A 14,482-nucleotide genomic window follows, 5' to 3' on the forward strand; every position below is an offset into this window, starting at 1 on the left:
CTACTCTTTCTTTAACTTGGGTCTTTCAGACTTAAGTTTGATTTTATACACTGGGAAGTGTTCAAAGGCCTTTGCATGGATCTTTTATGGCTGTTTCCCAAAAATGCTCCTCAGGTTGTCTGTGACTGCTGGGGGTTTGTGCTTTAAGTAGCTCTTTCCAGTATTGTTCTTCTTCGAAGCAAGAACTGTGTAGACCAACTGGCACCTACTGAATATGGGAACATCTTACTATCTGCTGATGATTTCCCTAACCTACTCCACTGCTTTGTGCACATGCAGACTTTCTGCTGGGGACCTAATTTAAAGCAGGTATCAGGCAGTTCTGCTTTACTGGGGTCTCTACCCTGGTGGCTTGGCATCTTGGGCTGAGATGAAACGATTTTCTGCACCCTTTGGATTACAGCTGCTCTTTACAGAGTTTGGGAGTCATTCATGAGCTGGTCTTTGAACATGCCTCGAATAGCACATAAATAAATAAGAAAAAACCCATTCCCCTCACCTCCACCCCAATAAAACCTGTTGTGTACAGCTTTCTCTTACATAACCCATCTGACTCCAAGAACAAATGTCCCTAATTTCTTCTGGATGGTAGGCTTTGTAGAGATTTAAAGGGCAATTTCTCTCTCTTTTCCTTTAGCTCTCACAAAGTATTACAATAAGGAACTGCAGTGACAGATGATACTTAAAGGCATGGTTTAGAAGTGATTCATCTGTGAAACATGGTGTAGCATATTTTATTGTATTTTAGCTAGTAAAAGCTGCGCATTTTAGCCCAGCTATATCATACTGCATGGTAAATTATATTTATAGGAATCCCAGCCACCATGCTGAAAATAAGTACCCTCTATACAAGAGTTAATGCAGTAGATTTGTACTTAGACATGTATTTGTAAAATATTTAAGCTGCATGAAAAGGGCATCTGTAGGAAGATATGATTACAGGATCACGTAAGTGCAGCACAGTGCTGTCATATTTTAAGGTTAAAGAGCCGTAATTAGGCATTGGCGGCTGTCACTGCATGCATGGAGGGAGGGAAGCCCTTTCAAAGGCTAAGTGGGGCAGGAGAGAATGGGGAGCAGCCTGAGTCTTGCATCTGCTGCTCCAGCTGCAAGGCGGCCCCAGACTGAAGGATGGTGTTTTTACTGCTTCTGGGGCCCTCCTATATCGTCTTCTTATGGCAGGAGAAAAAAAAGCTATGGGAAATGCCTTCTTGCGGTTCATGCTTTATGCCTGCTACTATCCAGGCAGGAAAGCACAGATGAACAGGAGATGCTCCTCTCAACTTTATAGCAGTAACTTGTCATTTCAGGGCTCCTACTGCTTTCCATACGCACAAAGCAGTTTCCACAAGCTTTCCAACGTATCTGGGCAGTGCCTTGTAGCCTCTTGGCACAAAGCAGTTCAGTCAGCGAGTGCAAAAGCTTTCAGGAAAGCAGAAAACCAGGGTATTGAACCTTACTGCAGAGCAGCTGATTTAGGCTTGCAGAAAAAAACACACATCTCTGTACCGTGACCACAAAGCTCTACTGAGTCTTAAGCAAGCCCATCTTCCTTAGACATGAGACTTACTTATTTTCACAGCACTAGCAGTTTTGCAGCCACAAAGAAAGGAGGATGTGTTCAGGTACTACAGGACAAGGTAAAGGATAGGGAATTTTTGATTGCTGATGCCTATTCCTAAATCACACACAGTCTAAATAAGCTCCAAATCACTGAAGCATTTTAGCAGCCTTCCGCTGACTTCACTGAGCTCAAAGTGCATGTTTGAACTTAAGTGCATGCTTGAGTTTTGCTGAATCATACAGCAAATAAAGTATGCAGAGCTGGTCTTTAATATAACTTCATGTGAAAACTACACATTTCCCGCAAAGCCTACTTCAAGTTAATTAATGGGCATTAAGGACTCACATTTTCCTAGCAAAGAAGGGCCCCAAGGGATCGCAGCAATTTATGTTCATACCCTGAACGATACCAACACAACCTTCCCATGGAGACAAAGCCCCAGGCACTCCCTCTGTGATAACCAAGCACTTACATTTGATGGATGGGTTTCAGGTCTCCTGACACCACATGGGTCAGGAGGGAGGACCTGGCCTCTGACCCGTCCCTTTCATCCCTTCTGGCTGGAAGCGTGCCCATTGCCTCACTGTGTTTGTTGGGGCTGAGGAGTGACTGCAGCCTGGGGAAGCGAGGAAGGGAGCGGAGGGTCTGCCTTCTTGAACTGAAGTTCCCCACTTTTTACCCACTCGCACCAACTCCCATTGCTGTTGTTACAACCCTCTCCACGAGCCTGACGAAACAAGGCTGTGATCCGTATCCATGGCCATGCTAACCTCAGGAAACCCTGGCTGCTAATTCATTGCAGGAGCAGAGCCACATGAATCAGAGCAGTTGGGTGGGACAGAGGGAAGCAGGCTGAGTGCCACTGGGACTGCCAGTGCTATGGCAAGGCACCCCAGGGCTTCCTTAAGGTGGGACCGTCCCAATGCAGCCCCTGCCGCAGGAGGGAAGGGAGTATTCCATCAGGAAATGAAGACACAGTTCCCAAAGTGCGGGGAGCACAGCGGAAGCTCAGTGTTGCAATGCAATTCTCTTGATTACCGCTTTGGTGTCCCAGCTTTGTTTGTTTGTTTGAAGAAATGAACCTTGGCAGCTGCAGGCTGCACAGCTCAGTGCTTTCAAGGAAGCTGGAGGGAGCACCGGGCTGGAAAGACCTCTTTCATCAGCAGGTGTGATCCCATGTGTCCCAGGCAGCCATTCCTATCGATTTATCAAGCTCCATCTTAAAACTACATAGATTGGCTAAGGGGTCTTTTTGTCCTTGATTTTTACCCCCCACTAGTGCTCTCCCAGGTCTGTTCCAGAAGCTCACTCTGCTGGTGAGAAACTGTTTAACTTCCACTCAGGCTTATGTCAACATTGTCTGGTAGCTGTTTCCCTTCTTTCTATTTATCCTCCCAGGAATCATTGCTCAGCCCCATTCCCAGCCCTGTGTGGTCCTCCTTCAGCTGGAAAAGCAAGGGAAAAGGAGGATGTTGTTATGGGAAGCACTGGAGCAATAAAATTGGTGGTGCGGTAAGGTGTGTATGAGGAGTGAGCCCAGCAAGGATGCACACTCAGAGTGCAGGGCTGGGGGAGAGGGTTGTCTGAAGGAACAGTCCTGTGTCCTCACCAGGTGAAGCCACCTCATACTTAGCCTTGAACCAACCATTTCCACAGAGGGGCTAAGAATGTGCTGCTGCTCTGAGGAGCAGTAAGACAAGGTTGGTCACACTGCGATACACTCTTTGATGAGGATGTGGAGTGCTTGAGCTGGACTTGAAGCACAGAATTATGTTCACCAGTTGTTAGCTCTTTGGCCTGGGGAAAGCCACATTTCAGCCTCTTCGTCCCCATCTGTGAAAAACAGGATAATAATAGGCAGTCACCTCTCCCCCGGGTATTGCGAGGGTCAACGTCTGTAAAGGGTGTGGACCACTTAAAGCAATAAATAAATGCTGAGTATCATTATTATTAATCTTCCTGTGCCTCGGTTCCCCATTTGTAAACTCTCACCTAGTGCGTTTTGACTCCTGTTTACCCACGGAGCTGCGCCCAAGGAGGTCTCAGTTGAGACGAGCTCTTCAGCTTCTGCCACTTGTAACCATGGCCCACTTGCAAAAGACCCTGGAAGTGCTGAGACGCTAAAGTTTTGATGTCTTGGAGGGTTTAAACCTATTGATGATGCAGATTATGACCAGTGTTGTGTTTTCATGTCATTGTTGCAGAAGAAAGCAAAGCTACTGACCCACTGGGTGCAAACACACCACTGTGTATGCACTCTTCTGGTGACCTGAGGCTTCCCCAGTGTCTTCTCTGGTCATGGGCCCTCTCTGTCATATGCCTGAAGTCCAATTCTTTCTTTTTTCAGATATTTACACTTTCTGGTGTCAAGTTTATGGTCTTTATCCATTGGCTTTAAGCCCATTCATGGTGTAACCATTGACATCTGAACTGATTTCCAAGACAGAGCTGCAAGTGGCCTTACAAACAGTTGTAAGCAACAGTTGTAATTAAAGAGTAGACAGAGCAAACAGAAACCACAATAGCAGCCTGTAGGAGTTACACTGGATCAGCTTTAATGTGGAGAATCCCTTAGGGCCATATCAGTGCTTACAAGGGCTTGTTGTTGGTTTCATGTCCTCCCATCTCCCTCCCCTCTTCTGAACGGGACAAAACCAACCCTTTTCATTAGGGAAGGCCAAGGAGCTGGTAGTGTAAGAGATGCCACGTGCCTGTTTGACAGTGGCTCAAAGGGCCCTCCTGCAACAGAGATGGGACAGAGTTGATTCATCCCCCTTCCACAAAAGGATCCCCAGGGCAAGAACATCCATGTGGACCCTGAGCATCAGCCATCTCACCGGGGTGGGAGGTGGAACAAGCTGAAGGAGGGTATTGCTAGGGATGGATCCGCTGGCCCCAGAATCCTGAAGGGGTGTTTGCAGCAGAGATTACCTACACCAGGAACTGGCTGCGGGTTAGTTTATCTCACATTAATATAACCCACATCCACCCCTTTGCTTCATCTCAATGTGGATCACTTGATGGTTTAGTGCATGCTATTAAACACACTCTGGAAGTAAGTCTGCTCAAATTTGCCTGCAGCAAGAATGAAGCCAATCCCAAGTAGCCATTGAACCTCTGCCAGCTCCTAAGGAGAACCCACACCCTTTTGCTCCTCAGCTGGAAGCAATGGTCTCATCACCTATGTGGTCTCTCCTGCTGTAAGATCTCACAGAGTGGGCATCACTTTTCCATTTAAAAGGAAGTTCTCAAGCAAACGTGGCCTTTTCTGTGTCCAGGTCCTGGGTGATGTTTTTTGCTGAGAATGGACTCACAGGGCTTTGTCTTCAAGCAAATGCATCCATTGTGGCTGGGAGCACAGCCAAGGTGCTGTGGGAAAGCAAAGGAGTTTGAAATATGTGGTAAGAATGGGAAAGGTAATAATGGGATTTGTGGGGCTGTGGGAACTGGGAACGCTCCTATATGGGATATTTTGGTATTTCCTATCCTTTCCTGCATCCTGGTTTTCCCAGGAGCGTGAGGCATCCCTGCTTTGAACCAGTTCAAAATGTGAAGCTGATTTTCAGACACTTCACAGGGATTCAATTTTTGTTCTGTTCCTGCTGGATTCTATTTATTTTTGCAGTGCCTCCTATTGCCTGTTTCCTCTTTAATTTCCAGCTGATTTCTTATTTGTGGTTCCAGAAAAACAACTTGGAAGATTAAGGGAGTGCCTTGTAGACGGTATAATTTCACCCACCCCTGCAGTAGCATATGGCTTCTGTCAGGAGAGCAGAGGTGAACCTCCTTTTCCAGCAGCATTGCAGGTTTAGGTTGGTAACCGCTCTTGATTGGTAACCACTGGGTTAGAAGAATAAGAAATGCAAGGTAAAGGGAGCAGACTTCATGAGACCTAAGCCTGTGGATGGAAAGCTGTGTAAAGCCATGGTTTTGTAGCTGGATGCTGATTTGCATGTCTGCTTTGTGCTGCTCTAAGGAGGTGCAACTTTGCTTCTGCACACTTCTTAAAATACAGCGTTGTCAACTTTGCAGCTGGTTCAGAGTGTGGGGAAAGGTTTTGTGGGTTTCACGTCTGTATGCTTATCTGCCTTGTCAAAAGCCTCACTGCCCTCTTACAGTAAAATAAACCCTGTGTCTGGTGAGCCATGTGTCACTTCAGTTCTCCCTGATCCCTTCTTGCTCTCTTAATTTGGCAAAGTTGGTTTCTTGAGCTTGGCTTGTTTGTCAAGTGAAGCATCATACATTGCCTGGAGCCAGGATGAAACTCTTGAAATCAAGCATTTTGCATGCTGCTGCTTTGGAAAGCTCCATTTACTTGGGATGAGTTCTTCTGAAGTAATATTTTTCTTTTCTGTTTATTTTCTCTGACAGATCTTTTGCTTCCCCCATGCCCTGTCACATTAAACCATTTATGCTACAAAGTAAGCAGTTTGAGTCTGCCCTTGTGACTTCACTGGAACTGGTTCCTTCTTCCTATCATGCTTCTGCCAGCAAGCGCTTCAGCAAAAGAAATGATAAACTACCCACTGCAGCTACTGCACTTCAGCGCCGAATTGTAAGTGAAATCACATCCTCATTTTAGGTTAATGGTCTGACACATGAATGCTGACAGCTCTCTTTGAGTTCCATCTTGTGCAACGCTGCAGTGTCCAGAGCAAGGTGTGAGTCTGAAGGAGAGCTCTTCCTTTTCAGCAGGGAGCTCAGCAGCGGTGTGTCTTTCCGCAGAGGCTGTGAGGGTGGTGTCACCACTGAACACAAACACAAGCTGCACCCAGCCAGGCAAGAAAAGCAGGTCTTGAAATCCAACCAACTCATGCCTGAGGCCACCTCCTCTGTCTTTCTTCTGTGGGCTGCAAAGAAACATTCCTTAATTCACAAGTGGTGTTTGAAGCATCCTCCAAACGTTAGTTTCATATCTAACATTCTATATCTAACATTCATATCAGATATGAAACGTTAGTTTCATATCACTTGACAGCACTGGAAGTGTTGTGGAACACAAGGCTTCCTTCGTAATGTTGTTTCTGTTCTAGACCACCATATCTGAATGTCTCTTCAATCTATTATCTCTTAAGCAAAGAATTACTCATGGGACTATCCTTTTTTTTTTTTTAATGTCTTGAAGGCAGTCCCTGTTACTCCACAGTATGGAAACCAAGTGGGAAAGTAATCTGTGCAAATTACATGCATGTTTCTGGTTGAATCATGTTCCCTTCACTCATGGTAATGAGTCACTTGGCATAAAGTAGACTGTTACTATGAATGGAGAAAGCATATCAGGGTTCTGCTTCTCAGGAATCATTTCCACTTGCTGAACCTCACTCAGGCTTGGAACCATAAGGGGTGAGATTGTCACTGGTATAGCAGGGGAGAATTGATCCCAGACTCTTTAGCCTTTGATGCGGAGGATAAGGTTCAAGAGCAGTCATCAAAGCTGCCTCATGCAGTTCCTAATTACTGCCCATGTAGTCTTTTTCCTCTGGGAATACTGAAACTAAACAAAGAACTGACCTCGGTGAAGAGGAAGGCAGAAGTGAGTCTTATCCCGTATGCAGCGTCTGAAGCGCACTGCTCAAAATGCAGCCTGCCTAGCCAAGGGACTGATTACTGCACAGTCAGCTGTCTTCTCACAACCAGTCCTGTTTGTATGGAACAGAGCACCCTAAATTACATTGTCACTCTGGAAAATCTCGTTTTCTTGTATTTTTCCCTATATAGTAATCATCCCAATGACCAGATGGTGTAATCTGGTGCGCAGACCGAAAGTAAGGGTGTTGCAGAGCTTGGATTTCCTGCTCACAGGATCATAAGCACTACTGCAAAAGAAACTCCCATGGGCAAAACATGCTATGCTCCCACCCCCTGACCTTACACAGGATTACAATGCTTCTTCTTCACTAGAATACATCATTCTTATTTACTGTAGTGGAAACAGACAACTGACACTGAAGTATTATGACGCCACCAATTGATAGTCAAATGACAGGTTGCAATGTCACTTCCTTACAAGAATAACTATTCCAAATTATAAGGGCAGTGAATTGAAATGCATCCTTTATAATGATGCCTAATCTCATTTTTAAAGCTCCAAGTGATGGTGAGCCCCCTATCTTGTCAAGGTGTTAATTGCCCCTACTGCTAGGATAGTGCATCTTATTTCAAGTTGTTGGGTTTTTTTTCTTAATCTAATGGCATTGACTTGCTGTGTGACCTTGGATGACAAGGGATGGATCAGTTGTTTCAGGCTAAATTGATCTTGGAATTTATGTAGTAATATACCCTCTCCAGAGAGCCCCTAGGGTTGTTTTAAAGGGGTGAACCCTGGATGGAGTTTCAGGTTCAGTTCTTATTTTTTGTGTGTGCTTTGTGGGTGTTTGTTTGCATTGCCATTAGCTTAAGGTTTACATTTTGTTAGCAGGTGACCTGAGCTCTGTCTGTGCAATGGCAGCTACCATGCTTGATCCGGCCTGTGCCTCCTTTCCGAGGCAGTACTGCTTCCAGGCTTTTAGGAGGAGCAGTGAGGATGAATCTCTGCGTGCTTTTGCAGTTGTCATGCCATGGTAAGCACAAAAGACAATAAATGCCACAGTCACGGTTTCACCAAAGCTGTATGCTGGTTAGAATACTGGCTGAGAAGAAATAAATACAGTCTGAATGACAGCCCAGGTGAACTGTCACACATCTGTCATCAGAGTAGCATTTAACTAATTAGGAGATAAACGACGATGCCATTAAGAGTATATTGAGACCAGGCAGAAATGTACCAGTGTTGATGGAAATCACATAAAATAACAGTCACTGAAATAGCTTGTCAGGTCTACACTGTTTTCAGTGTGTTACTTAACATAGGGGAGCCCCATAGCTTTAAAGAACCATCTTTCTACCCTGATCTAGACAAATTACCTTTGTACCTTGATCTAAACAAACTCTGATCTCTCTGCTGCCATTGAACTCACCTTGTCTGAAACCTAATCTGACTACTTTATTCTACCTCTGTGCTGGGAATTCACTCTATCATTAGCATTTCAATCTATTTAATTCACTGAGGGTCGCTGAGCAATGTAACTGAATCCATGCTAAGCTACCACTGGCAATTTAGCTGTCAGATAGTCTCACCTGCTATTTTTAGTTGCACTTAAATGCTTTGCTTAAGGGGTGCACCCTGAATTTCTGGATTAGCTTCCCCCTGACCCCTCTATTGTATCACTGTCAGTCATCTTTGAGTTAGAGTCCTGGTTACATTGTTCTATTATACTAATTACAGCTTGTCAAAGGTACGGACAGTGTTCTTGGACACTTGTCTACAGGCCTGTGACTCTTGGGATTAAGCCCTTGTGTTTAGAGCCGCAAGTAGTCTTTATCTCTGCAGTAAAGAAAGTCTTTGCTAAACCCAGTTTTTTTTAAATTGCAAAGCCAACACCTCCAGAACTTAAGACCTTATGCTTTAGGCTAGTTGGTCAGTCTCCCTTTTGGCTCACCATAAGGTGTTTTATAGGGCCTGATCCTTATGTTTGGGTAGGGGAGGAATAGCACTGCCAAGGTTCATGCTTTCAGAGGCAGGGGGGTAGGATAAGGCATGCAGCTGTATGGTTTCTGTTTGAGTTATTTCAAGCAGCTGTGCTCCCTGTCCTTCTGTGTCTTTCACTTCTTCTCTCTTGCACAGATTCCACTGCATCTTATTCTTGTGTTTACTCTCTCCTGCCACACAGCTCTCTATGAGCTCTATGTTCTAATGACCTTCCTAGCAAGCACATATGCTGTGGCATATATTTAGTTCTGAACCAGCTTATGGCTCTTCTTGGGTGCAATTCAGGGCAGGAAGCAATTTGTTCTTGTTAACTAAGCTGTGTACATGTGCACACTCTGCTTGCATTGGCTACAGTTTGGTTGCCTGTTGAACCTGCTTTAGGCTCTATATTTGAGTCATCTTGAAGTATAATTAAGAAATTAAGCAGACAATGGTAAACCACATGTACATAGGCAGAAAGCAGGATTTCTTGGACGTAAAACAGGCAGGCTGGACATTTATGTTGTAACATTCATCAGTAAGCTTACTAAATGATAGCCTTTCCTGATTATTTCTCTTGCCCTTTGGAGATCAGATTTCTTTTTCACCTTTTCAAATGAAGTTGCAAGCTTCTCTGAAGTCAATAATTCAACTTTATGGGAAAGAGAGAGATTACAGCCCTTTAGGGTAAATGCAGGATGGTGATAGCATATAACAGAATATTTGACTATAAGGTCAGAGGCTTGACTTCACTAGCTCTATTGCAGATCTGCCCTGTGACTTTGTGGTCATTTCTCTTACCTTCTCCAGGCTTCAGCTACCATCCAGCCTTTGAGTTCTGGTGCTGTAATGGATGCTCAGCACCTGCACCAACTGAGCTGCCAGTGTGGGGCTGAGCAAGGCTGCTTTGGGGGTTGAAGCTCTGAGGTAAGCAATACAAGACTGCCTTCCTTCCTCTGATTCCAGCTCTACCTGCCACTGCGCAAATATCTTCCTGTGCAAGTGCTGTGCAAAGATGAGTAAAGAGTTGTGTCTGCTCCCTAGGAGGATCATTGCTGGGGATGAAACCAGAACGTTCGTCAGGAGCCTCAGTAATATCCAATTCAGATTGCTGATGAATACATCCTGACTTTGGGCACATACCTCCTGTTAATACTAATGGGAATGTCACACATGAATGCTGGAGAATATTGCCCATTATTTTTGGTCCCAGAGCTCTGAGCTGAGAGATTCCCTGAGAAAAATGGCCATTTGCTGTATGTTGCAGGCTGCAATTCATTACATACAGTGCATGGTGGCTGTTATTTACCTTACAGAACTGTAATGTGATAAGGAGTCTATGTAAGCCACTTAATGGTCTGTCTACCTTAAAGAAAATGTGTACCTGATCAGCATCTGATTTATGCCACTTTCATCCCAGTGCAACTCTATTGGCTTCAGTGGTGTTATCGCTGATTTATGCTAGTCCTAGTTGAACTTCATGAGTTTATGTACTTTATATGACACATGTACAAGAGGAAAATGTAGTCTAATAAAATACCTGGCTGTGGATCGTAGCTCAAGGTTCTTTGCAGTCCTGTTAACAGGGGTGCTACAAAACCATGTTCTGCTCCTCTGCAGTGCCTATATATTTCAAGGAGTTATATCCTGTATCTATAGAGATGTAACTTAATGGTCTTATACTTGACTAACGTGCTGCCTTCTTGGCATGGTGGAGTGTTAGAGCTACCAGCAGGCACAGTAAACCTGTAGGATGAGAATAAGAAATTGACTGGTAATTGGGACATTCTTATTTTGTACTTGGCAGACCAAGTTCCCTGCCTAAAACCAAACAAACTTCCCACAGATTATGTCTCTTCTCTCTGAAAACAACTGTTCTTATCGCAATCGTCTAGCTGCATCAGCACTTCTTTTCTAGCTTTGGGGTGGGAAAGCAGTCCATTTATGATGTTTATATTGCAGTAAGAGCCAGGGCACGGTCTTAGATGCAGGACTCCTTGTTCTACAAATTACATAAACAGACCGGGAAACTGCTCCCCATCCTGATGATCCTGTGCTCCCGTTCATGAAGGCCTCTCTGATAACTGTGGCAGCTTTTATCACATGGCCTCGTCTGCACGGGAAGGGATCCTTCCTCATATCTCTGGAGCTGGAGCATCAGTCTGAGGTTGTTGGAGAGAGATCCATTACCACCGCTGGATTCCAGGTCAGCTCACCTGGTACTGGATTCTCTGGTGCATCTGGGTGCTGATGGTCAGATTTAACACCCCAGACCCCTCTGGAGTTGATCCTTGTTTCCTTCACCATCTTTCCTTATAAACATTACCTGCTTTCCTGTTAAGCTCTCAAGCACATTTTCATCTAGTGAATAGGACTGGTTGCTGGTACACTCAGGTGTCAGGTGTAAACTACAGAGGCTGGCTCAAGTGCTTGGGGAAAATGGCAATCCCTCTTTGGGATTCGCCCTGCACTGCAGAAACAGTGTGATACATACTTAAGTTCCAGAGAGATGCACCTTGGAGACCTCAGTAATCCTAATCCAGTATCCTAGTTTGCCCAGGTTTGTGGATAGCTTTTGTTGAGCAGCGTGGTGGTAAACTGAGATACTTTCATGTTTTGTTGCAGTATTTCACTTCATATTGGCTTGATCCATTAAAAAACATAGTAAGTAAAGCTGCCAAGTTCTTAAAATGCACTTTTTTTTTTTTGCACTGTAAAGCAGAAAGCTGCAGGGTTGCTCTGCCTCTACACAGCTGTAGTTCATGCTTCTGCTCTCAAAAGGGGTTTGCTTGCCCTTGATGCACGTATGCAAGTTCCATTAGGTTAACAGGACCTTAATGCAGGGAGGTTTAGACTGGATATTAGTAAAAACGTCTTTATCAGAGGAGCTGTCAAGCATTGGAATGGGCTGCCCAGGGAAGTGGTTGAGTTGCCATCCGTGGAGGTATTTAAAAGATGTTCACATGTGGCACTTGGGGATATGGCTTAGTGATGCACTTGGCAGTGCTGGGTTAACACTTGGACTCTATCTTAAAGGTCTTTTCTAACCTAAACAATCCTATGATTCTATGATTAGCTGAGGCTGAATTCCCTAAATGCTGCCTTCAGTTCTAAAGCCAAGAGCTGGTCCCTGCCTCTGCAGCTGATCAGCTTCTCACCGCCCAGAGCTGCTCTCCCTCCTCTCTGGCCACACAGCAGCCAAACATGGCTTTTGTCAGGGCTGGGGCACTGCAGTTGCCCTCCCATAAGGCAGGCTGAGGGCAGTGCACAGGGGTGGCTGGTGGGAGGTGTCCAGCTTCCGTGGAAAAGTACCAGAGGAAAGAGATTCCTAAGCAAGGGATGTTTTCTGCTCAGCTGACACTGTAATGAGCTCAAGTCCCTGGGTGGAGAAAAGAAGGGTGACAGGAGGAGATGGGGAGATGGGAGTGGAACAACTTGTTTCAGGCAACAAATCACTTGCTAACTGTAATTCAAAGCCATTTGCATAGATGAAGTTGGCCCGGGGTGGGTTGGAAATACAAGGCATTCTGTAGACAGCTGCCTGAGGGAATGCTAATTAGCTGGCAAGCAATTAATAATTAATCAGACTTTTGTTCATTGTGAAGACAGTGTTTTCTTTGGCAGCTTCATAATGTTCCGAGTTTGCCTTGCTTTTCTTCCACGGGCTGATATCATCGTGCTGGAACTAGGCTTTGCGGGGACATGCTTCTCACTCCCTCTGGCATCCAGCTCACCCTGTCCACATGTGGAGCCCAGGCCACGACCTCAGCACTTGGCTGGGCTCTGACAGCCCATTTAACAGTCAACGGCTGGAAAGGGAGTTGCTGGTGTGCTATTTTTAGCCAGCTGGACAGTTAAATAATTCAGATGCAGACACACACAGCGGTCTGGGCTGTGCCTGAGATTTGAGAGGGGAAAAGAGCAGTGGATCGCCCCTGCTAGGCTTGCTTGACCTTATCAAGCACAGGTTCCCAGGCTCTTTAACAGCAATACGAACAAACCCCAAGCCTCCAGGAGTGAAATCCCTGCCTCACTGATGTCGGTGGGATTCCTAGCTGTGACTGTGATGGAGTTCGAATCACACCCCAGGGCAAGGCATGCACTGTTCAGTATTTCCATGCTTTCTAATGCTTCAGAACCCTTTTTTTCCATGACAATAAAACCCAGTTATGGTGTGACCAGGAGTCCAGAATGGGGAATGTCAAAACTTCTGGGGGAAAATAAGGGTAACTTCTTTTTAGAAACAGGATGCTCCGTGTATGGCTACTCCCCTCCATTTCAGACTAAGAAGGAAGTTGCACAGAAAGACAGTTCATCCCTTCTTACCAGCTCAATCCTCTCCCCAGCTGTCCTGTGGAGTGGTTCACAGCTCATCGAAAAGCCATCCATCTCACACACGGGTGTCTCTGAGAGCACATAGCCATGCTCTTCCCACCAAATAGACTTCATCTGGAGTACCAGAGACAATGCTTCCAGAGAAAGCACGGAGCAGTGGTTTGGTTCTGAAGGAGAGTGAGCGTTTACACCTGGAGTTGTTCTGTAGAGCAACAGAGGTGTCTGTGTTACTGAAGGGCAAACAAAACCAGTGGTCACCTGCTCCAGTTTGGGCAACTGGGCATTTTCTAGTTTCTGGTCAACAAACAGTTGGAGCTATTCACCTCTTTAACTTGTTAAGGAGACATACATTGCCCTGGATGGGATTTTTCCACTGTGGAGCTGAAATGAGAAGATTTACTACCATTGAAAATTGATTTGAACATAAATTACCTAGCCTGGTCTGCAGATGCTTTTACGAGTATTACACTCAAATTTCATGATACCAGTGTGGAGTAGGGTGATACTATCCTTGTCTGACAGATGGGGAAGTGCTGGAACAGTCTATAATAATTCACCTGCCCATGTACCCAGGAAGTCTTTGATCCAGGAACTGCGTGAGTGAAAGGCCTTGAACTTCTATAAATAAGCCCATTTCTTGCTCTTTTCCTCCCAGTCTGTTTGCCTTTGCCCATGGATAATGCTCACTGTTTCCAACAGAGACACAGTTTATTGTTAATTCCAAGCAAATCTGATTTGGGGGTGGGCTCAGCCTTGGCCAGCTGTGGGTCCATCTTGGAGCTGGCTGGCATCGACTCTGTTGCATATAGGGGAAGCCTCTAGCAGTTTCTCACAGAAGCCACCTCTTTAACTCCCCTGCTACCAAACCCTTGCCACACAAACCCAATATACTTGTTCATCAAAGAAAAAGCACAAACTCGGTCTGTTAGGCATGAGGGAATCCACAGAGGAGCTCAACTTTGAAAGATAAATGCACAACAAACCAGGCTTCACTGATTCTGCTGTTAAGAGGGCTGCTTGTTTCCTTTGATTCCTGTATGTTAGCTCAGCTGTGTTTTGGGACTGAACAAGATCTT

The 14,482-nt window shown here is 45.3% G+C and overlaps 1 long non-coding RNA gene across 1 annotated transcript; it reads left to right on the top strand.

Annotated features, from left to right (window-relative positions):
• The first annotated feature begins 2,317 nt into the window (after nt 1–2,317).
• On the top strand, nt 2,318–5,370 carry LOC133275628 (uncharacterized). The gene is made up of 3 exons (XR_009745637.1): nt 2,318–2,472; nt 4,843–4,965; nt 5,225–5,370. It is a non-coding gene; the product is annotated as an uncharacterized LOC133275628 (long non-coding RNA).
• The last annotated feature ends 9,112 nt before the right edge of the window (nt 5,371–14,482 follow it).

Source organism: Pezoporus flaviventris, unplaced genomic scaffold, assembly GCF_033815535.1.
Source record: "Pezoporus flaviventris isolate CSIRO_AGI_PZ_B2104156 unplaced genomic scaffold, CSIRO_AGI_Pfla_v1 ptg000041l, whole genome shotgun sequence".
In the NCBI taxonomy this organism is placed as follows: Eukaryota; Metazoa; Chordata; class Aves; order Psittaciformes; family Psittacidae; genus Pezoporus; species Pezoporus flaviventris.